Raw genomic sequence first — 9262 nt, forward strand, 5'->3', positions numbered from 1 at the left:
GGTTTGGTATTATCATCTACGTTGTGTGGCGTTGCAAAAAAACTCCACTATTCTTGAAGAATATTACAATTTTTTGGGCAATTATATAAATACCCAAATAAAAAGAATACAGAAAAACTCTCAACTATAGGGTAAGAACCCTTTACAATTAATAAGAGTAGAAGAGAAACTAATTTTTGGGATGAACAACAATAGTACTTGACCTTTTTTACCTAGGCCCAAAAATTCTAAACTCATTTATATTCCCACTTGATGTTGGATTACAAATTATTCCATTCTTATTTCACTAGGAGTGGGATTACTAAATTCCCATTCCTTGTGGATTGCTAATAAGTAAATTTTCAACAAATCTCCACCTTGGTGAATTGGCAACCTTCAAAGTTCTTCTGTATTCTTCTGACAAATTCTGCAACACCTTCAGATGTGCCAAGTGACGTGATCAAACTCATAGGTTCCATTTCATAGCTTGCCAATATCCTTTACTAGGATCATGCAAATACCAGCTCACAATTCTAACTGCATGTGAAATGTCGGGCCTAGTACACACTATTGTATGCCAATGATCAATCTGATTTCTTCTGTACTTCTGCCCCATCATAAACCTATCAAATTGCTTGTGCCACTGTCTTAGTGACTTCTTCAATAGCGATTTCTTCCATTTGCAAACCCAATTTTCCTTTCCAACCACCCTATAACTATCTGGTTGAGACGTGGAGATTTCCTCTTCCAAATCACTATGTAGAAACACAATTTTCACATCAAGTTGAACTAGTTTAAGATCCATATGTGTTACCAAGGCCAACAAAATCCAAATGGAAGAATGTGTAATTACCGGAGACAATACTTCATCAATTTCTTCATCCTAAGCATATCCATTTGCTACCAACCTGGCCTTCACTACAAGAAAAAGTACTTTTTGCAACCATTTTTTTTGTAACTAGGCAAAAATAGTTACAGATACCCCACATTTAGTAACTAAATTCTAATTAGTCGGCCATAGGAAATAAAATTCTAGGGCCCATTTATTCCTGTCTTTAGCGTCTAAAATTAATATTTTGCGACTAATGTGATTTGTTGCCCAAAATATCACATCAGCGACTAATTTATTTGGTTGCCAATTCTTATGCGAACACAATTGGCAACTAGAATAAGGGATTCTGCAACTAAAATTATGGTTACAGAAAACAATTATTTGCAACTACTGAATAGTTGCTAAATTAGATGCAAATATTTATTAATTAATTTGAAACTATTTTTATTAGTTACAAAATAATACAATTACCAAAATGTTCAAGCTTTTGACAATAATTACAAAGGGCCCAGGTACATTTGGCAACTAATTATTTTGTGCATATTACACCTAGTTGCAAAAACTCATTATAGTAACTAAAATGTATTTAGTCGCTAAAAGTTGATGAATTTTTTTGAACCCAATTTTCCCGGTAAAATGAAAAAATATGATTTTAATTTGTGACTAAAATTACCGTTACGTAACTAATTAGATAGTTACAAATTATCTTCTTTTGGGAATTAAGATTTTTAGTTGTCAAATGTATGATAAATTTTGAGCGTCCCAGGTTCCGCTTGAAATAAATTGAAATTTTGAGTATGTTAAAAAGATAAGCCTTGGGAAAAGTGGCACTGTTATTTTCAACAATGGCTTTCTCCTCTCTCCTTAGATCTACGCCCACCGTTTCTCTTTCACGCGCAACCGACTTCTCTTCTTCCTCATCCGATTGTCTCAAGGTCCGATTGCCGTCCTGTGTTTTTGCCTTTGTTTTTTAGAAGCTCCGTTTGGTTGTTGTTGACTGAACTGAGCTTGGAATCTCAATAGCCAAGAGTATTCAACCCATCAAAGCCACTACTACAGAGTTGCTACCCATAGTTCAAAGTAAGAATAAAAGGATTTCATTTATTGATTCATAATCTTGGAAACTAGTTTAATAGTGTGCTGATCTGTTTTGTTTTGTTAGAAACACGGAGCAGTGGGAGCACAAAGATTGGAATCAATGGTATGTTTTACTGTGATTGGAACTATTCTTTGTTTTGCTTACTCTAATTGGAACTATTCTGTCCCACGCCACCCACGTTTTTCTTGAACCGAGCTATAGAATGTTATGGCAAATGCGGGTATTTGAGTGACGCATGGGAGTTCTTCGATGAAATGCCTGAGAGAGATGGTGGGTCTTGGAATGCAATGCTTAGCGCATATATGCAACATAGGTTTGCAGAGAAAGCGTTGGTATTGTTTGTAGGTATGAATAAGGCGGGGATTTTAGCGAATGAGATTAGTTTTGCTAGCGTTTTGCGGTCTTGTGGTGGGGAATTGGAGCTTGGTCTTGCGAGGCAGGTTCATGGAGTGATTGTGAAATGTGGGTTTTGTGGGAATGTGACTCTGGAAAGCTCGCTTGTGGATGTGTATCGGAAGTGTATGGTTGTGAGTGACGTGAGGCGAATATTTGATGAGATAGAGAATAAGAATGTTGTTTCTTGGAATGTGATTGTTAGGAGATATCTTGAGGCAGGGGATGAGAATGAGGCTGTTTTCATGTTTTTTAAAATGTTTAGGGAAAATATTAGGCCCTTGAATTTTACTTTTGTTAATGCTCTAATTGCTTGTTCGGTTTTGTCCAAGTTAAAGGAGGGGATGTAGATTCATGCAGTTGTTATTAAGAATGATTTTGAAGGGGATGAGGTGGTTTTGGGTTCCCTTATTAATATGTATGTTAAGTGTGGGAAATTAGAGGATGCTCATAGGATATTTTACCAACCGGGAAAGAGGAGTTTGATTTCTTGGACTTCTATTATGTCGGGATATGCAACAAGTGGGAGAATTAGAGAGGCAAGGGAGCTTTTTAATGAGATGCCTGAACGGAGTGTGGTCTCTTGGAATGCAATGCTGGCAGGGTATACTCATGCCCTGCAATGGGAAGAGGCTTTGGATTTTGTTTTTGTTATGCAAAAAACAACTAGAGACATTGACTATGTCACTGTTGGGTTGCTTCTAAATGTTTTATTTAAATGTGTGTTTGATTACAATTACAATAACAAAACAAAACGGCAATGAAAACTTCCAGTTTATGCTAGGGTTAACTGCTATAATGGTTTCCTGAAAATGGGTTTATGGTTTATAATTTTGTTGTGATCATTTTAGAATCAAGTCTTGGATAAGAGTGGAATATGAAAGGATTGGCAGATCATTGATTTTAGATTATATAAAGCCTTAGTGGAGGAGGATTTTATGTTTGTAATTTGATCTTCTCGGTTATCTGGTCTGATTTGTATATTATAGGTTTGTTGTCTTGTATTAACTAGTTCATTTATCTTTAAGTACCCTTGGCTGAGTTTTGAGAAATGCATATAAAAGGAAACTGAATCGAATTATTTATGCCCGTTTTGTGTGTTGTTTTATAATGTTGTTGTTACATTCAGTGTATGCTGGTCAGTTCTTTTGTAGGTGTCTATTATATTTTTTTAATGACTACAATTTTTAAAATGAAATGTTTTCTTTGTAACGATCGCTTCTGCTTTCTGGTTTAACTGCAGGTTTTTGGACTCATTCACGATCTTGTGGCTGAGGACGTAGTTATAATTTATTCAAGTCTTTAATCCTTCAGCTTTGTAGAACTATTTATTTCTGAATTGTTTGTCACATACTTTGGAGCACTGCATGAGTGTTTGCCTTATGATCACAAAGTATAAAGATTTCATAGTTTCAATTGTAGCGCATAGAGATTCAGAAGGTTGCGGTAGGAAATCTGTATAGGGCGCTTGCGGTAAGTGTACATGCAATTATTGGTAACACATTATTAGCTGCATTTCAAATCACATTATTGTACGATGGATACCTTTGCTGACTTCATTTTGTTTAATTCATGTTTAACCATGTTTCATATCTCACATTAGTGTTGTTTATTAGTTAGAGATTGTTAATGGTTGCAATACATATATGTATAGTTGTCCTATTCAATGGAATCATTTCACTTTGACCTTGTATACTGAAGTTTCATTGGAAGGTTATGCCAGAAAGTTAAGAAAGCTAATATTTCTAATGATGGATTTATTGCGATTGCTTGATGGAGTATGAGTCTGTTAGGAATTGGCTTGAGCAAGAAGGAAGGACTGGGCAGCATTAAAATTCAATGTGGGTTATGGGGTTTCTTTCTCATTCCATTGATTGCTTACATACGCAATTCACAATGATCCAATCATGGTAAAATATTTCTTATGCGTCTCAAATTATGGAAAAGAGTTGTTATTCACATTCAGCGTCTAAAATAATTAGAATTAACCACTAAATTTTGATCATCAAAAGATACATTCGTCCACTAATAAAATAGTCGCGAAAACATTATGGATTCCACATTTAGCATCTAAAATGATTATAATTAATTACTAAATTTTGGTCATCAAAAGATACATTCGATCACTAATAAAATAGTCGCGAAAACCTTTTGGATTTTACATTCAGCTTCTAAAAGTATTATAATTAATCACCAAATTTTAGTCACCAAAAGATACATTCGTTGATTAATAAAATAGTTGCAAAAATCTTTTACGAAATTACCCTTACACCTTTGGCATCTAATTTTTGTGGGATTCGCGACAAATTATTAGACATTAAAACGTACAATTTGAACTAATTGATTAGTCGATGTACAATTTGACCAAATTACCCTTGAACTTTTAGCGTCTAAGTTAGGGGACTAATTTGACCAGCATTTAGCGACTATTTTGCTAGTCGCCAAAAAAAAAACTTTTCGCGTCTAAACCAAAATTTAGACGCACTATGAATCTACGACCAGCCTACTGCAACTAAGGGGTGACTACCAGATTTAGACGCTAAAAAAGGCTTAGCGTCTAAATGTGACTTTCTGCGTCTAATTTTGCTAGACGCAGAATGCCAGTTTTCTTGTAGTGTACCTCCGCAACATAAGGCAAGAAAGAGACGAATCCCTATAATCTTATATCGACCGTTTCCACAGGGAACTCAACAAGGTGGCTTATACCCCAGAGGAGTCCATCCGAACACTTATAATAGCTGGAGTTCGCCCGCAAACCGACCTGTGGAAAGAAATGCAGGTTGAGGACGATGTTTCCCTCACCAGATTTTACAACCTTGCAGAAAAATATCTCCGAATAGAGAATTCATTGGCAGCACTCCGCTGTCGCGATCACGACACTTCAAGCAGTATGTCTGGTCGGGGAGAAAATAGGAGAGCTGATCGCAAATGAGACATTGATGATCAGCGAAAAGGGAAGAAACCCCGCTACGAACACAAGAAGTCCTATGCTCCTGTTCCTCGTCGCGACCGGGACAGAGCACAATACACTTAGCTGAACGTGTCCATATCTGCAATCCTTGACAAATTCGAGGAGGCCAGCCTGTTCAGTGTACTGAAACCCATGAAAACCCCTGCTATGGCCAAAAACAGCAAAAAATACTATCGTTTCCATCGGGATAACGGGCATCACACTGATGAATGCCGAGCTCTAAAGCAGGCAATCGAAGAGCTTATCAAGAAAGGGCACTTCAAAGAGTATATTGATGACTCTCCAAAAGAGAACCAAGGGGAGCAGAAGAAAAAGCATTGTGATCGCAGCGAATACAGTAGTGTTAACATAATCTTCGGAAGCCCGCACCTCGCGGGAAACACGCGAGGTGCGCAGGAAAGGTACGCTCGCGAAGCATATCACGACCCGATCAGGGTAATGAACACTTCGCAGCGACCGCAAAAGGCTCGAAAGGAGAAATCGATCACCTTCTGCGAAAAGGAAGCAGCTCGCTTGCACCATCCTCACGAGGATGCCCTGGTGATCACGCCCCTGATAGGGTGCCATAATGTCTGTAGAATACTTGTGGACAACGGAAGCGCTGTGAACATCCTGTTCAAGACCGCTTTTGATAGAATGAATCTAGATGAGGCCGACCTGAAGCCCGCCTCGATACCTCTTTACGGTTTTACAGGGGACCACCTGATCCCCAAAGGAACGATCCAGCTACCAGTCACGCTCAGCGACTACGATGAGGTGACTAGGGTTATTGAATTTTTGGTCGTAGACTGCCCATCGGCCTTTAATGGAATCTTGGGGTGACCTCTGTTGAGGAGCTTCAAGGCAGTCACTTCCATATATCACCTCAAGATGAAGTGCCCCACTCCAACGGGGATAGGGGAAGTGAGCGGATCGCAAAGCGCATCTCGCGAATGCTACGTAAAAGCGGTGCAGATGGCAGGCAAGGGAAAGGGCATTTCTCGATGTATGCCTCGCCAGGCTATGGCGATCAGCCGGATCGAACTACAGCCTGGTCCAGCGGAGGATAACATAGATCCGTGAATCCAGGAAATCCCTCTTAGTGGCCCGGTTGAGGATCTAATCGAAATTTCGGTTTATCCAAAAGAGCCGAGCTGAGTACTAAGGATTGAAAGCTGTCTCAACCCTCAGCTCACTTCCGAACTGATAAGCTTCTTAAGGGAAAATATTGACGTGTTTGCCTGGTCGCATGCAGATATGGTCAGGATCAGCCCGGACATCATTTGCCATGCATTAAACGTCAACAATGAGGCCAAACCGGTTCGCCAGAAAAGAAGAGCAATGGATCCGGAGTGGTACGCTGCACTAAAATCAGAAGTGGAAAGCCTCCTCCGAAATGAATCCATCCGAGAGGCACTATACCCGACCTGGGTTGCCAACCCGATCCTGGTAAAGAAACCAAACGGCAAGTGGTGGACCTGCGTTGACTTCAGCGACCTCAACAAGGCTTGCCCGAAAGATAGCTTCCCTTTGCCGAGAATCGACCAGCTCGTTGATGCCACCTCGGGGCACGAGCTGCTAAGCTTCATGGATGCATACTTGGGATACAATCAAATCCTGATGTATGGGCCAGACGAGGAGCATACGTCCTTCATTACGGACCGGGGGCTGTACTGTTACAAAGTTATGCCTTTTGGCCTCAAGAATGCGGGCGCGACCTATCAGAGGTTGGTTAACCGAATGTTCTCCGACCAGATCGGAAAGACAATGGAGGTCTATGTGGACGACATGCTGGTCAAATCCCAGGTCACTTCAGAACACATTGCACATCTCGCCGAGATGTTTGACATCCTCCGACTATACACAATGAAGCTGAACCCTCTCAAGTGTTCGTTCGGGGTATCGTCAGGAAAGTTCCTGGGGTATATGGTTAATCAGAGGGGCATAGAAATAAACCCCGGGAAGATCCAAGCTCTGCTCGATATGGAGAGCCCGACCAGTAAGAAACAGGTCATGAGTCTGAATGGGCGAATAGCGGCACTTAGTCGCTTCATATCAAGGCTAACAGACCGCTGCTTTCCATTTTTCAATGTTTTGAAGGCCAATAAGAAGTTCGAATGGACTCCCGAATGCGAACAGGCGTTCCAGAGTATAAAAGAACACCTTGGGAAGCCACCTCTCCTCTCTAAGCCTCTTCCACAGGAAATCCTGCTCATCTACCTGTCCGTATCTCAGTTCGCGGTCAGTGTAGCTCTGGTACGGGAAGAGGAAAAGGCGCAATGGCCAATGTACTATGCGAGCAAACGCCTGTCGGATGCCAAGATGCGGTATCCGGAAATGGAGTGACTAGCCTTTGCTCTACTAATCGCATCAAGAAAGCTGCGACCTTACTTCCACACCTATACGATCCATGTAATGACTAATTACCCCCTTAGGGAGGTCTTCCAGAAACCAGAAGCCTCGGGTAAACTACTCAAGTGGGCCATGGAACTAAACCAGTTCGACCTGTAGTACAAGCCCAGGTCGACCATTAAAGGGCAAGCTGTTGCAGACTTCATCTCAGAATTTTCCTATCTCCCAAGTGAGCAACAGCCTAGCGAAGTCGTGTAGGAAAGTATTCAAAACCTGTCGACCTGGAACCTCTACGTCGACGGGTCATCGAACAGAAAAAGAGCCGGTGCGGGTCTTCTCCTTGTAAGCCTTGAGGGGGCTCGAATTCATGATATTCTCCGATTCAAGTTTAAAGCAACCAACAATGAGGCTGAGTATGAAGCCCTGCTTTCCGGGTTGCGACTTGCCAAAGAAATGGGTGCAACCGCGATCAGCATTTACAGCGACTCCATGCTGGTCGTTAATCAAATTTTAGGGGAATACCAAGCCAAGGAAGAGAACATGGTCCGCTACCTGAAAGAAGCTAAGACCGCTCTTGGGTCGTTTAAACGCTTTGAAATCACTCAGATCCCCAGAGATAGCAATTCTATAGCGGACGCCCTAGCAAAGATAGCCTCGTCGTTGGATTCAGAGGCTCCAGACAACATTCCTGTTCGTTTTGTGGATGCTCCAGCTATCAGCCTAGCCGAACAGGCCGTAAATGTGACTCAACCGGATTCCTGGATGACTCCTATTCTCTAGTACCTCAAGGATGGGACCTTGCCAGACGACAAGGTCGAGGCAAGGATCCTGCGAGCAAGATCTGCTCGTTACACACTCATCGGGGACCAGCTGTACAGGAGAGGATTCAGTGCCCCTCTCATTCGGTGTGTAACCAGTGAAGAAGCAGACTACGTCATGAGGGAAATTCACGAAGGGATCTGTGGTAATCACACAGCAGCTCGATCTCTTGCAAACAAGGTTGTTCGTCAGGGATATTATTGGTCCCGAATCCAAGAAGATATGCACAATTTTGTCAAGAAAATGTGATAAGTGCCAGCGATTCGCGAACATCCCGCGAGCCCCCTCGCACGAGCTGATAACGATGTCTAGCCCCTGGCCATTTTCCATGTGGGGGATTGACCTTATCGGCCCCATGCCAGTTGGAAAGGGAGGGGTCAAGTGTGCCGTGGTCGCGTAGATTATTTCACAAAATAGGTCAAAGCTGAACCGCTAGCCATGATCACGACCAGAAAACTGAAAGACTTCGTTTTGAAGAACATAGTGTGCCGCTACGGAATTCCCCACACCCTCATCTCGGATAATGGGAAGCAATTCGATAACGAGGAGTTCAAGCAGTTCTGCGACGAGCTGGGCATCCATACAAAATTTGCCTCAGTCGCCAGACTACAAGCAAATGGCCAAGTTGAAGTTGTCAACAAGACCATCAAGCACACTCTACAGGCCAAACTTGGGGCAGCCAAAGGAAATTGGGCTGACGATCTCCCCGAAGTCTTATGGGCGTACAGGACAACCCCAAGAACCTCCACCTCAGAAACCCCTTTTTCGCTAGCCTATGGCTGCGAAGCAATGATTCCTATAGAGGTGGGAACTTGTTCTCTTCGAGGAGACTTGTACG

General features: G+C 41.9%; 1 long non-coding RNA gene across 1 annotated transcript; it reads left to right on the plus strand.

Moving 5' to 3' along the window:
• The first annotated feature begins 1596 nt into the window (after nucleotides 1-1596).
• LOC116122899 lies at nucleotides 1597-4040 on the plus strand. Its single transcript, XR_004126973.1, has 3 exons — nucleotides 1597-1891; nucleotides 1974-2012; nucleotides 3547-4040. It is a non-coding gene; the product is annotated as an uncharacterized LOC116122899 (long non-coding RNA).
• Nucleotides 4041-9262: the final 5222 nt, after the last annotated feature.

The sequence above is a fragment of the Pistacia vera genome, unplaced genomic scaffold (assembly GCF_008641045.1).
Source record: "Pistacia vera cultivar Batoury unplaced genomic scaffold, PisVer_v2 Contig1025, whole genome shotgun sequence".
In the NCBI taxonomy this organism is placed as follows: domain Eukaryota; kingdom Viridiplantae; phylum Streptophyta; class Magnoliopsida; order Sapindales; family Anacardiaceae; genus Pistacia; species Pistacia vera.